This window comes from Tachypleus tridentatus, chromosome 9 (genome assembly GCF_004210375.1).
Source record: "Tachypleus tridentatus isolate NWPU-2018 chromosome 9, ASM421037v1, whole genome shotgun sequence".
Taxonomy (NCBI): Eukaryota; Metazoa; Arthropoda; class Merostomata; order Xiphosura; family Limulidae; genus Tachypleus; species Tachypleus tridentatus.
In genome coordinates, this window is record NC_134833.1 from 68,547,590 (window position 1) to 68,563,683 (window position 16,094).

A 16,094-nucleotide genomic window follows, 5' to 3' on the forward strand; every position below is an offset into this window, starting at 1 on the left:
CATTGGAGTTTAATTTGAATGCACATATTTAGAAATAAAGAATTGTAAAAAAATTTCATACAAGTATTATTAGTAGTAAGTAATATAGTAATACCAGTTAACATAGGAAAATGACCGGGGAACACAACAAAATGCATGTTTAGAAAGGGACATCACAAAACAGTTTTCTCACTGTTGAATTATTAAGTTTTCCAACCACCTAAAAAAGGGAAGTGAAAAATGAAAACAATTTTCATTAATGAAATAAAGGTGTTCTTGTTTTAGGTGTTGGGTCACCTTTACAATATTTTGTACTAATCAGGCTGATTTTACTTCCTCAAACATAACTTCCGAGCTGAATGATTCACTCAGAATGATGTTCGAAACTGTCTAAATCTCGCATTGCATGATTAAATCCAGAACAGCAGATTTACTCAGAGAACTCATTAAACAACATGATTGGTCATTCTTATTCAAATAAAAGAGGAGTTGTAACCTTAAGGTGTAATCTGACCTACCTTTGGAGAACGCTACCGTTGCCATTTATGCACAAAGTGGAGTTTTAAACCCACACCACTCATGAGCAAACTAGATTGTATTTTCAAGGAAATAATAAAGAACAAAGGTAGCTAGAGTGAAATAACCTAAACAACTTTCTAGGCCATGTATTATAAAAAAATTGGACACATCTTGAATAAACGAAAATGCACGAAGAATTATATATTAAAACAGAAAAGCACACGGTATACCTACATATCACAAGAATGTATGAGGAGAATATTTTTTGCTGTAAGCCTTGGATTCTGATGACGAATTCCTCGTCATTAAAACTGCGATTAAGATTCCCACCAGTAGCTGGAAGAGTCATTTGTTCAAGAAAACAATGACTTAAAGGATGTTACAACTGTTGTTTTCTGAGATATTCAGTGTCGTTTGCAATTAAATATATGAACTGCATTTTGTGATTATCGTTGGACCAGAGCAACCGGATCAGCTGTTTAGTTCGGGACAAATGACGAAAAGAGCTTTGCAATCCTTGCCTTTTGAACTGTTGAGTTATGTTATACAACAGAATATGAAGATGAAATTCTGTGACTACCACGTTATTACTGAAGTTTACAAAAGCTGTTGCTGGAACAACCAAAGTTTGTATTACCAAAGATTTTTGTTAGGGGTTCAAAGTTCAAAAAACTCAGCCCAAAAAATTCAGATCCATCATTGCCTTCTGATATAGTGATTGCTTTTCTACAGTAAAAGAACCACCTAGCATTTTACAGTCATTGTCTCTTAGATTAGTTGTGAAAGTTATTGTGTGAGGTACTTGTTAAATTCTTATAAGTACATTTGAATGTTACATTACTTCTCATCATCCAGTGGCACAATGGTATGTCTTCGTACTTATGCACAAAAAAAACGGGTTTCGATACCCGTGGTGGGCAGAGCACAGATAGCCCATTGTGTAGCTTTGTGCTTAATTCTAAACAAACAAATATAACTTCTATTTGTGCAGTGAGGGTGTTGTGTTCTTTACAAGAACAGAAAGTATGTTGGGTATCTAAAAATCTTAATTGAATACGTTTTGTTCAATTGGATTTACCTGTATTTACTTTTCTGTAATGCCAAGCGAACCGACTGAATTGACTCATGTACGGTTTTAGTTTTCTTGATTGTATGTGGTCGACAGTTATCTTGGATAGTAAAAACTAAAAGTGTGGCGATAGGATACAAGTATCGTATTGTGAAGCCGTGATACAACTTTATGGATATATGTCAAAAACATTTCATGCAAAATTACATAAAAATGATCAATAAGAAAACAGATATTGATTTTTAAAATTTTTCTTCTCTTTCCATCTGCCATTTAGACGGTGAAGTCTGAGAATTTGAAAAAGAACTGCAAAGTGTGAAGTACTTAAACAGGACAATATTAGTGATATCTATAATAAATTACAGATAAGACCGTAAATCTTTGAAACAAACAGTTGGTAAAAGTTTTGTATCTAAATCTGTATCGTATCATTAATAACTATGTTGTTGTTTTTTAATTAAGCACTAAGCAACACAATAGGTTATTTGTGCTTTGCCTGCCAAGAGTATCGAAACCCAGATTCTAACGTTATAAATCTGCAGATATATCACCGTGTCAAGGGAACATCAGTCTATGTAGCGAATTGAATAAAATGATAAGATACGCACCCCTTGTAAAAGTACAACAATCATGAACAATTGTATTCAGCTAATATTGGTGTAAGTGTATGTTGTTATACAAATTAACAACCGAGCAAATATTAATTTTAGCGAAAAGAATATTAGCATAAATGTCGAAGTTCAGTTAAATTCTGCAAGACTGTTGACTTGGCAGTGTTACCAAACTACGGCTGTAGTGATATCGCTTGTGGATGTTGTCCGAGTCGGTTACCATGGTAATTGTGCATAAGCCTGAAAATATTCTAGTGTATTTGACGGGGTCCGGCATGGCCAAGCGTGTTAAGGCGTGCGACTCGTAATCTGAGGGTCGGGGGTTCGCATCCCGGTCGCGCCAAACATGCTCGCCCTTTCAGACGTGGGGGCGTTATAATGTGACGGTCAATCCCACTATTCCTTGGTAAAAGAGTAGCCCAAGAGTTGGCGGTGGGTGGTGATGACTAGCTGCCTTCCCTCTAGTCTTACACTGCTAAATTAGGGACGGCTAGCACAGATAGCCCTCGAGTAGCTTTGTGCGAAATTCCAAAACAAACAAACAAAGTATTTGACGATATGTTGAAGTTGAGTATATTGCAAAGAAAAAGAAAATATTTTCGTTTTCTTATTTTACTTCAATTAATTTTTTCTTCTTTACTTGAGAGAGCAGTCACCTTCCCACAACTGTCTGCAGGCATATAGTTGTGGGCTTGAGTACCCACATCTCGCTCTCCTAATTTATATCTCTATATCTATTGTTACTTTACTTCTTATGCGATACTGGCGACTGGAAGTCAAGACTGATATATGGTGTATCCTCACCGCAATGTGGGTCCTATTCCGCAGCCATCTTCAAAGCTAGTTTACATTTTATAATTACACGTTATAGCTTGTACCATGGGATCTTTTATTTTTTCAATTTGTGCAACTTGTTTTGTTTAATTTATTTTTATTCCGGCTTGTTTTTTAAGTTATAACAAACTAACATAATTTGCCAGAGGTTTGAATTTGCTGTTTTTTACGCTGTTATTCCTTGTGATTTTATTGTTTAACCTCACAAAAATATATTCATTTTAAGTAACATATATTATAATTTATGCCAAGCAAATAACAAAGCAATAAGTGTATATAGCATTGTTTAAAATTTGTTCAGGTTACAGATAAGTTTTAGCCATGTAAATATGACTTTTTCTATTTTATATTTGTTTTGTAAAAAGGTATGGCCAGAGGCCTCAAGCCTTCTCTTTCACTGCGCGTTTATTTAAGCGCAATGAAGTATATGGTAGTATTGTTTATTTCTTTCGTGGTACTTTTTCTGTTTTTGTAATAATGTTGCGATTTTTTTATTTAATTTCACAGTTACTAAAAGAAAGTTTCTTATGATTTCGCAGTAAGAATCCTTTATGTCATGACATCACATTCATTCATCTTTTAGAAGCACTCAAAATTCGTTTGTTCGAGACATTTTGTTTTCAGTTACATAATTAATTATTAGCCTTAGAGTTGTTGAATGAATGTGGTGTGGCATATAAAAGTGTGTAAAATTCAAGAAATTAAAAGACTTATGAGTAGTTTGGATTATTATACACAGAACCTTAAACTACACATAAACAAAAAGATAATGTAACAGCATTCAATATTTGGAATTTCTGTTGGTTACATTTTTGGGCTTTACTTACATTCGTTAATATAAACTTTCTGGTAAAATATGGAAGTGAACATTTTTCTTAGATGAGAGCATAGATGATGTTACTCTTTCTTTTCAGGGTAATAATAGCTAGATAGCAATATACAACAACTGAAGTAGGTCAGTGAATGTGGGGAAAACCGCGGGATACTATAATAGCGTGTTATTATTTTGTTGAAGACATGTAATCGTGACATTACTTTGTTGCATGCTCTAAAATTCATGTGACCCACATAACGTATAAAATAAATACTAAAAACGTTAGAGTTTGATCTGGAATGCATTATGAGCATAGTCACGACAAATATATCTGTGCACCAACTTTGGACAATGGACTTGAGACTTCTTTTTTGTCATTTTCTTTTATCGACCTTTGGCGTAAATATGCCAGCTCGTGCACGTATAGTGGCGGTGATGACATGTAACTTAGATATTGAAAAGTAAAGATTAAAAGTTGTATATTGTAGTTTTTAAGTAAGATACGAGGCACGTAGTGTGATTTTGTAGTTTGAGTTAAATTGTTTGTGCAATTTACATATTGTATATATATGTATACACTTTTTATAAATGTCTCTACGATTTCTAAATTGACAAGTGTTTAAGAAATTTACATGATAATCAGTCACTGAGTTAATGATTTATTGAATGTGCATTACACTAATTTAGTAATTAACAGTGACAGTATATTTCTTTAATTTTAGAAATAAAGTATGTTACTCTTCAACTTTTCAACCTATACTAAAGTACTGAGAAGTGAATATTATTAGCTGAAAAGTTATTTTATTTTGAATGGCAGAGACAGAAAGACCGTAAGTTATATAATATTGACACTTTATACCCATAGTCACACGACTGATAGGCATGTACAGATAGGTTGTTTCCCCCTTAGTGACAATTATTACAACTAATGTTTCTTATTACTATTATTTATGACTCAAGAGAATTTAGTTTGTGTAGTATAATTTCCAGAAACTTTATTCACATGAAATTATAAGTTAGTATTTAGAGAAAATAGGTTTTAAACAATTTAAAATCTGGTTAATACATAAATATTGGACTTTGTTAGATATTTTTGCATTATTGTTTTTGTCGTTTGTGCATTAGCCGCATCTAATTTGGAAGTGATACACTAGAAGGAAGTTATTGTTGTTTTGAATTAAGCACAAAGCAACACAATGGGCTATCCATGCTCTGCCCACCACGGGTATCGAAACCTGGTTTTTAGCGTTGTAAGTCTGCAGACACACCGCTGAGTCGCTAGGGGCGCTGTATTTGTCATTCTGAGCAATAATGGTATAATTTTTATGAGCACTAGTATTCAGTAAAAACAGTAAAATTCACTTAAACAAACATGCTGAAGTGTTGAGATCTGAGAATTTTCAAGAATGTAGCAGAAACAAAAAACATTCATCCTGTTGAAGTGAATCTTTTTATCCACAAAAACAAACAAAATGTAATCCTTCACCTTCAAGTAATTCAGAAACTTTTAACAGTACCAAATATTTCATTATTTTACAAGTGTACAACACCAATGAAGAAATAATTCTGTTGAAAAAATTATAACGTGCACTTAGAACAATTAAACATTGCATCTAATATGAAAAAAATTCATATCCAACATATTTCTTTTCACCATTCAGCCAAACCACCCAGTGCAAGACTACCTAAATCATTAGAATTCTAAAAAATTATAACAAAGAGCTAGTTATACGTAGCACAAATATTGAGCATAAATCTATAAATCTTTATTTTTCTTAGATTAAGTGTCAGTCTAGTGGGCTTGTTGAACCGTTTACAACATATTGCTATGGCAGTGAGATCAAATTGTTTACAATATCTTGGTATAGCAGTGAGATCAAATTGAACACAGTACTTTAAATTAGGTCTCACAGCTCTAATAAATAGAACACAGAATTTAGATATTCTTATCATAACATGTGAAATTCCACACAAGACTTGTATTTTTTTTCCACATAAGACCACTGTCCCAATCCTTTCCGAATTTTTATATCTAAGAATATAATCTTGGACTTCCAATATTAAAACTCTTATTCCATTATATATGTCATTACGGATTAATCTAACTCTTACTAGCCGTTTTTACATATATATTTTTCTCTACAAGTGGGTTTTCTTGTCATCACGGATTCTTATTCCATTAGTAACAAGTTATCAAACTGTAACACTTGTGATACCAGCAAATTTGAAAACATTTCTATTTTAGTTTGAAAAACAAACATCCTAAGTCACTGTTAAATTACCATAATGTTTAGGGACAACAAGGAACCTATTGGTTCGTCTCAGCTGTTCTATTCTCTAAACAAAACTAAAACTATTAATAAATAAATTAAAAACCCTTAAAACCAGCTCTTCTCATTCATATGCTTATCAAGCGTATTTTCAAACTTACTTAAATTTATTGCCTCCATTACGACCAAAGGCCAATCGCCCTGTTTGAAAAATAAAATGTGGCTGAAAATTACTCTTGCCTTGCTAAAATTTATATCTGTGTCCTCTAGTCATACCATTCTCACTATTAAGTATGAAAAAAGATGAATCCATACTCAATTAACTCGACAATCTGAAACATCTCAATCAGATCCACTATAGCTCTTCTTTTTTCTGGTTTGATACTTTCTTCCACTTACAAGATTACCTATTCTCATTCGTTACTGTGCAAACTTTATTTTTACACATGATGCATGTGACTCTGTCTGTGAACCTGTACTGAACTATCACTTCTTGTTTGGAAACGTTAGAGTTTGGACTTTCTCCTTCGTTTGTTTATTGCATGTTTGCTTTTTCTGCTCACGGGTTTAGTGAAACCTTTCTATGCAATGAATTCTGAATTTAATCTTACCACTTTGGGGGATAAACCAGTGACTAGAGTTTCCAAGGCTTCAGATGTTGATGACTTGATGTTGGATCTGCTTTTATATGTTGATAGATTGGCTATTACTGTGTCTACCCTTTATCCCTGGAACTTGCAAAGGTTTCTGCTGAAGCTGCTAAGTCTTTTATGGCTGACTAAGACTTTGATCATCTTTTTCTGCCTCCTGAGTTTGTTGAGGTTCCAAACCTCGAGAGTCTCCTTGGCTTCATTTGGTCTTAATGAATTTTATAGTTCAGGTTTTTAATGTTTTATTCTTATCACATAAATAATCTTCTCAATCTTTGTTGTTTTTTTTCTCTTCCATAATATTTGGGTTTTTGCTGATCCATTGACCTGAGTATTTCTGATTATTTTGCCTTTTCCTGAAATTCTACAGTCTATTTGATTTCAGGTCAACAGTTGTAAGATTAATCCGTGATAACGAGAAAACTCATTTGTAGAGAAAAATATATGTGTAAAAACGGCTGGTATGGGAAGAGAAAGATGTATGTAGAGAAGCGATGTTTCTATGGGCAACATACTTACGTAACCCTACCTAAAATTTACCTATTATCTCCTCCGTTTTACACGCCATCTTCCCACAGATGTTTGCTCTAAAGACAATAAAGACTTGGGTGATGAAGATAGCTCTTTATCACCCAGTCCCCTGTGCAAGGGGAACTATTACATATTATTTTATGTACTACATTTGCCAATGACATCAATTTTTTAACTTCACGTGTTGATTTTGCCGTTGGAACTTGGCTGTAGTCTACATTCGATTTCTGCTCGGAATTTAAACTCTTACCTATATTGAGCGACTTCAGATCGTTACTCCGGGTCATCAGGTTTGTGTGGTCGCCGTACTCCAAGTCAGAACTTGACCATGTAGGTCTTTCCTTTCTCAAAGAGTCGGCTTCCATCACTGACATGACTATTCTGGGTTCACCTCCTTATACCCAACACTCGCAAATGACGAACTATCCACTCGATAGTTATGTTGTTTCTATGCACTGGCAGTACGGACATTTGTTTCATTTCATAACTTTCTGTTTGTTTAATCTTTCTTTTATGCTCACTATATCATGTGCTATTTTACAATTTGGTCTCTCCTTTTGTTTTCTATTTTCCTGTTGCTTGTTGTAGCCCATGCTGTCTTCCAGTTAATATGTGGATATTGATTCACTATTTTTATCTGTTAGATGTTCATATATATTTTCTGCTGACATTTTATATAGTTGAACTGCTAGGTTTTTGTTTGTCACCTTTTTTGTTTCTGCTATCATATTTTGTAGGTAGGCTGGTGGAGTTTATGCTCGTAGTGCTTGAGGTTTGGTCTAATTTACGTAAAATTTGGAGTTGAAACCAACTATGCAGAGAAGCGAACAATTTTTCCACTTTCTTCGGTCATCGTCAGGTTCACAAAGAAAGAAAGAGATAACTGACCGATAGTTGGCCACATGTTTGAAGGCGGTTGTGTAATTCAGTGTAGGAATGTAGAGGCCGTGCTTAGATGTTGGATTATATTTATCAAAGACTCATTCAAATCTAAACCTTAATAAACTTGATCATAAAGTGTTAATGGCCAGTTTCGATGTCATATCTCTTTTTACAGAAGTCCCAACCGCTGAAGCCTGCAAGATAGCTTTAGAACTCTATATCCGAGAATCCTAACCCATCAATAGTCATTCCCAGCAACCAATTAGCAACCCTCATAGAATTCACCACGATGAAGACAAACTTCATGTCCAACAACCACAACTATATACAAACAAATCCAGTATCGCCAGTTCTAGCCAATATTTTTATGACACAAGTTGAAACACGAGCAGTTAACACAGCATTACATCCACCACTGTCCTGGTACAGATAAGTAGACGATACGATTGCGGGATTCATATCTACAGAACACACACTTAATGTTTTCAATTACATTAACTCTATACATCCCAACATTAACTTCACATGTGAACAAGAAGAAAGCAATCAAATATCATTTCTTAACCTCAAAGTTACAAGAACCGATACAAAATTTAAAGAGAATCCACCAAAAAATTACCAATACTAGACTGCATATTCCTTGTGACTCAGCACATGAAACAAAACAAAAACTCAACGCGCTAAGAAACCAAGTAAACACAGCCATAAAACTATGCTCACCAGATAAAATTAACGACGAGTCAGACAAAATAAAACAATACTTCATTAACATCAATAAGTTTTCTCCACAAAGTGTAGAAAACATAATACGCACACATCAAGACAAAAAGCAAAATCAACTAACAAAAGTAAATATACCCCACGATTTAAAAAATCATGAAACCATATACTGCTGTATACCATATATTCCCGACATCAGCAGAAAAATAAGCTACATTTTGCAAAAATTAGCAACAAAATATGGCATTCCAGTTAATACAAAATGTATTCAAAAACCGGGCACAAAACTACACTGACAAACACAACACCAACATTATTTATAAAATACAATGTGATAACTGCAACAACTTTTATATTGAAGAAACAAGTAGAAAATTGGAAACCAGATTCAGAGAACACAAAAAGTCACCTTCACACGTTTTCTAACACTTCAAATGAAATAAATAACCGAAGAAGGTCGAAACGTTGTTCGCTCCTCTGCATAGAGCTTTCTCTATTCATACCAGCCGTTTTTTACATGTATAGTTATGAGATTACTTTCACCTGTTTGAGGGGTGGTTGAGATGATTCCTAAATAATATGTCTCTCGTTCGCATACCTGAAATTGTTGCTTTCTTCCTACCCTTACCACCTCCTTATGCTTTTCTTTTTACTTGCATCTCCCTCTGAGACTCTTCACAGAAATTCTGTGGGGTTTCTGGAGATAACCTTGTTCTTCTCCCCTCCACCACAACCCACATTTCATTTTCAGCTCTGGCAGGTAGAATGTGGTTTCTTGTTTCTGGGACATTTTAATTTATTAAACCATATTGACTCAGGCCAGTTTACCATCAACTTCTCTTGAATATTTATGTATGGCCTCATTATATATATTGATTCTGTCCTTGATGTTATTTAGACTCAGTTGATATCTGTCCACCAACATTCTTGATCTGCTGGCAATCCTCTTCCCATCATGATATTTTACATCCTACTCTTCCAACTAGGGTTGCACCTTGTGGTTTTATTGGTCTACTCCTTCCTATCTTATTTCTTGTACCCTTGGTTCCACTTGTTCTTCTGTCATATCTTGTATCTTAATCTTTTCTTTGTTTCTTATCCTCATTGTCCAATAGAGAAAATTCTGCAATTTAGCATGTGGACCCTTCTTAGTACATTCATCTCTTACTATTTCTGTAATACCCTGGTTTTCTGTCTGTTAGAAGTTTGTCTACCAAATGTGGCCATGCTTCAAACTGTGGTACAACTATAACTGATAAATTGTATTCACACTTTCTTTTTTCAGGGGCTTTTATTTACGTTTTATCACATGGATCACACTGTGGTGAGAGGTGCCTGACCTGGTATTATTTAACTCTAAGTTGCATTGTATAACCAATGTTTACTCACACTTTATGTTCCATGTCCTTACATTGCTCATTGTTGAGACAGAATGTTTTATAAGATCTCTTGTAGGTGAGTAGTTGTTGGGTATTTTGCTTCATACGTATGCTCATTGTGGACTGAACCATTGATGGACATCATGAGTAAAACAGAAGGGGATTGAATAAATTGGTATGGTCACTTTTCAAAATAGAATTTTGTGAACACTCATTGCACTGTCTCTGGTGATGACATTACTCTGGACTCTCCAGTGCATTTTCACTTCCCCCTTTTTTTGTTTCTAATAAAGTGTGAGAATCCTTATCAGTTCCAAGCTGCTGGGGTGGTCACCCTTGGAGGCATCCTTCTGAATGGGTTCCACAAAAAGATGGCTATAACCATTCAGTTGAGGTTGGAGCAGTGGTGTTTTGCTGATGTATATGAGATGTGGTCTTCAGAGGAGTTAAGATATCACCCTTCTGGATGATGGGACCTCCTGATACCATTTACTCAACCACTGGAGTTGAGCCATCTAGAATGCACTTCGAACCTTCAATTGTGAACCTTCATCTTACAGTTATGTGGATATCCATATCCTGTGGCCATTGGTTTGAAACAATGCTGACTGCCAGTAAATTTCTAAAATTTTTTAAATGACTTTCCAAAGTATTTTGTATCATACTTTCCAAATGTGTTTCCACAAATAATGCAAGACTAATGGGTCTATTATTACTAGGACACTTCAACACTTTTCTTGAAAAAGAGTGACATTAGCTAACTTCCAATCCTCTGGTATGTGCCCAACATTTCTATCTATTACCTGTTCAAGATCAAGAATATTACTTAAATTTTCATCAGCAGAAACTGAAGAAAAAGACTTTTATTAACCAGCCATCTCGTAATCATCAAGTACAAACCTTCCTTCCTCAATCCTAACATTTTGTTTACCCTTAATTTATTTAAAGGAACTCTCACTGTTAATTTTTACAATCTCAGCCAATGTTTGTTGATACAGATTTCTTGACGTCAAAATTTCCTGTTTAACCAACTTTTAATCATTATTATTTTGAAATTCCCCATCATGTCAATCAATTTAAATTTCTTAAATTTGTGATGTTTTTTTCGAATTTTATACATTGTGCTTTCTATGAGTCAATGTGGGTTTAACTTGCAGCCTCACTTTTTCCCTTTTCTTTCTAATAGAATTATAATTTTCTTGAATATTTACACATTTTCCACATTTCATCAGTGTTTAGTCAAATCTACATATAGCTGATTGGAGGATCGAAACCCCATACCCCACCCTTTCGTTGTGCTTATATCCAAAAATACCACAGCCTTCACTGCAGCATTGTTTGTTGCTTATTGAACTAGTACATATAGTATATGTACGTATAGTAGTATTTCTGTGTTTTTCTGCAAATTCCACAAGTCACTATAACTCAAGTAATTTTTATGGTTCCTTACAAAAGGTACTTTAGAAGTCAAAATACATTTAGATATAATCACATGTGCTCTTCTCATTGCCTCATCCTTCACCTACAATGAAAAGAAAGTTGCTTTAAAAGAGCTCTAACAAGTTTATGAGAGTTATCAAAGCATTGGCAACTTTCAGATACTTTTTGTAATTTGTAAATGGGGGCTAATCTTCCTATAACAGCAGTATGTTATAAGCAAAGTTTTGAAAACAAAATTTTAAACTTATTTTAGGGAGAAACTTATATAACAGCTTAAGATGAAATTTGGTGAATTTTTAAAAATATTTTCACTGACATTAGTGAAACATAATATTTACTTATATGTAAAAAGTTGCTAAATTTCTTAAAGTAGTTTAATACATTTTATTTTAAAGGTTTGGTGTCAGAAAACCATTGTTATAAACCAAAAAGTTAAATGGAGAGAATTTCTGCACAACATTGTTTTCGTGGTAATGAGAAACTTGTATTTCTGAAGTATCCAAACTACAATAGCCCAAATCAGACAGTACCAGGATTCAATTTCATTTGTATGGTTTATCAAAGTTGTTGTTGTTGTTTTTTAATATTTGCATATTTTTTACGTTAATTTTCAGTTGTTAACGTTGAAATAAGTAAATTGAAGGAATGAGTCTTCTACGTAAGACCTTCACTCCTCTACTTAAGACCTCCACTTCATATGACACCTCTATCAATTTGCAATTAGTAACAGAAGTGAGGAGAAGAATATTTGTAGAACAGAAAGGTTGGAATAGTATGAGGCTACTAAATGTTGACTTGCATAATCACTAATCAATGATTTTCAAGTGTGTGAATGAACATAAAGAATAAAAGTAATATCTTATTATTCCAAACAAAAGTATGGTTCTGGCTTCCTGGTCATCCTGATTTTTTACAACTGACCTGAAAACATTTTAAGTATTTTTCTTCCCTTTACGACAAAAAACATTTTACACTTTAGTTCATTAATATCTGACATGAAAAATAATCCCAACCCATCTATCTAATTTTTATTTGGATTGGAAACCAGAGCCACACACACACACACACACTGATTTAAGACTAGGGAGAATGATATTTGTTTTCTTTATGGATTGAAGATTGCACAGAAGTTTATAATTTTGTATAATAATACACCGAGGAGGCTGCACATTATGTCAATTTAGTTTAAACATATTATTATGGATGATTGTAATATTAAAAGTCGAAGTTCATATCTTATTTACCAACATCTCACTAAAGCATTTTTTATTGTGTTACCATGTTGAGCTGTTCAAATGCTGAAAACTGTCTTTGCAGTTACAGTGAGTATTAGGTAATGGACACTGTTAACTTGCTAGTTATTTAAGAAATGTATGGGCTGAAAGAAGCAGTGTTTTATACTTACATAAATTTCTAAAACTATGAATTTGATTTACTATATTCATTTCCAGAATTGTATGAAATATATCTTCTTCAACCCTTGTAAAGTTTTACCTGTCACAAAATACACTAAAATAAAATTATGAACACCATCATCTGTGTGAACTCAAACGAAAACATTCTAAATTGTAAATACTGCAGTAATAAGAGTTATTTTAATAGTTGCAGCTGATCAGATTTGTTAATCAGATTCTTAATTTAAATGACCTTGTAATGCACATTACAACATTTTTACAGTGACATTCCAAACTTAATGGAACAACTTTATTATCAGTGGATGTTGATACATTTTACAGCAACGTTTAGTTTATAATTTGAAATTTAACATACAAGTTTAATTTATTAATTTTAAATTGAAATATTTAAAAAAAATTCACTCTTTTTCATATCTGTTATCTGAACTCTTCCATGAAGTTTATTTAGTGCCAAACCAAGTAAAAACAAAACCTACACATATTGACAAGGAAGAATGTAATATGTGAACCTTCAATCTTTCAGATTTACTGAGATGAGAGGATATTAGTTAGAAAGTGAAAAAACTTAAAGTAGTTTTGGAATGTTCTATTTTAGTGATCTGTATATTTATTGTGTTCTAAAATTCATATATTTGAATGTGCATGAATTATTTTTGTGGTAAATCAGTGCAAAGAGTAACTGAAGCATGTTTCTGAATTGCAAAATCCCTCATCCTAAAATATATCCTAAGAAATGCAACTTACCATTCTGTGCCACTAAGAGCTATTACCTCTTGCACAACTGCTGTGTAATTTTTACACAGACTTTCCTGTATTAATATGTGTTTTAATCTTTGAGATACTAATTGCCTTTATTGACTGCTTTTGTTTTTTTACTGTTATATTGCTTTTGCACGTTTATTCCAACTATCTGACTTCCAATTCATTTTCTCTAGCCGCCACATTTCTGCTTCAGACTTTTCTTAGCAGCATATGTTTAGTAAAATGTAAATAAATATTTAAAATAAAAAGTCTTGAGATCCACACGTTTTTCCCTTTTTTCCTTAGAGAATTTTCTCCACCTTGCTCAGTGATGAGAGGAGGCAAATTGTCTGTTTGTGGACCTGATATAAAAATGACCCTTTCGCTTCCATTGTATAATATGTGGTTGCACGTTAATGACCCATTTTTGGAACTTGTGCTTTCTCACACTGGACTTCTTTTTTTGGGCCTATGATAATCATATGCTACTTACAGTGGTTGTGTATCTGTGTTTTGTTCCTTTTACCACAGTGGGACTCATGCTTCTGTTTTTCATTATATTTGTTCCCATTTCAAAACTTCTTGATGTTGTTGCAATTCCCACTTTGGATATCTTTCGTCTGTTGTCAGTTTTCACAATGAGATATCATTTATTCATCTTCACATGTGGGACTTGTATGGGATTCTTCCACAGATTAGCCCATTTTCTGTCTCACTCTTGTCATCTACTTTTACTATATTAGTTTACATAGGTTGTGTTAAACTTACTATCTCTAGTCAGCTCATAGTATTTTTCACACTTCCTTTTTCTTACTTAGTTGTTCATCTGTCAGAAGCTTGTCTGTTTTGACTAAAGCATGTTATCATCGAACATTGTCCACCAGCTTCACTTATTGCTAGGCAATAACCGCTTTCCATCCAGTGTGGTCTCTCTCCCCTGCTGGAACCTTTGTATAATTGTTCTTTGGGCTCTTATCTGTTCCCTTTTTGAGCCATTGATCTTCTGTATTTTTAATCATTGTTTCCTAAAGGTTTATAATCTCCTTTTTCTTCCTTGTGGTTATCATCCTTCAGACATTTACATTTTATTCACCTCAAGTACTCTATATCATAAGGACCAGTTGATGTTTCCAGTTTGCTTCTTCAGAAGACTTGATCTACCCATGAAAGCAATAGAATGTTTTCTTCCATTTATACCCTTTCTATTTTATTGTTGTGAGATCCAGACTGTCTTTTGTGTTCTCTGTAGGTTGTCTTGTTCAGACTTCCCCTTTTCATGGAAACCTCTATTATCTATTTTTACTTTGGACCTGTCTCTTTCAACTTAAAGAAGTTTAGTTTGGCAACTCATTCATCCCATATTATTCATCACATACTTATTATCTCATCACATATTATTCTTTGGGTGAGTTTGACTGTATGCTTTTGTGAATTTCCTCCCACTGTTTTAGCACCATGTTAGAGTCTCTTTTAACTCATTTCATTGCAGGCCTTTGGAGATCTTACATTTTGGATGTTGAATACACATAAGACATGTGCCTACAATTGCTTACCTTATTGAATAGTTTCTTATGCTTCTGGTTTTTACATTCTTCTCATTACCACACTGCAGTGTACCGAGAAGCACTAGTGTGGTGAATTTTGCCTGTTGTATTCTTCAGCCATTTCTATGCAAATTCATGTCTCATGGCACATTCATGTGTGTACCATGACTTTTGCAACATTTCAGCATACAAGTTCCTTAGGAAAATAAACAACATTGACGAAGGACATATGGATTAGATAAAAAGGAAGATACACAGATATTGAGTCCCTTAAAGTTGGCAATGGACCAGACAAAAGGCATGTGTGATGATGGAATTTGGCAATATCTATGTAAAACGAACCTGACGATGACCAAAGAAGGTCAAAATGTTGTTTGCTCTTCTACATAAAGCTTTCTCTACCCATACAAGTCGTTTTTACATATATACTTTTCTCTACAAGTGGGTTTTCTTTCCATCATGGAGTATGGCAATGTTTGGATGAAATATATCTGATCAAGGTTGCCAGAGTGGAGACCTAGAGAGGTAAGAGAAGAAGTTGCTGTGTCAATAAGGGCTGAAGTAAAAGGATACCATGACTGAGCAGGCCAATACAGAACAAGTAACAACACACAGCAGGGAGAAGTCTGTATGATAAAAAGAACCTTGCAGAGAAGCCTGACTGGAAAGTAAGCATAGAGATGAAAGCTCCTCCAT

General features: G+C 33.9%; 1 protein-coding gene across 1 annotated transcript in view; it reads left to right on the forward strand.

Moving 5' to 3' along the window:
- The window catches only part of LOC143225417 (uncharacterized), a 118,982-nt gene that overhangs the window by 69,931 nt on the left and 32,957 nt on the right, over positions 1 to 16,094 (forward strand). The window lies entirely within an intron of this gene.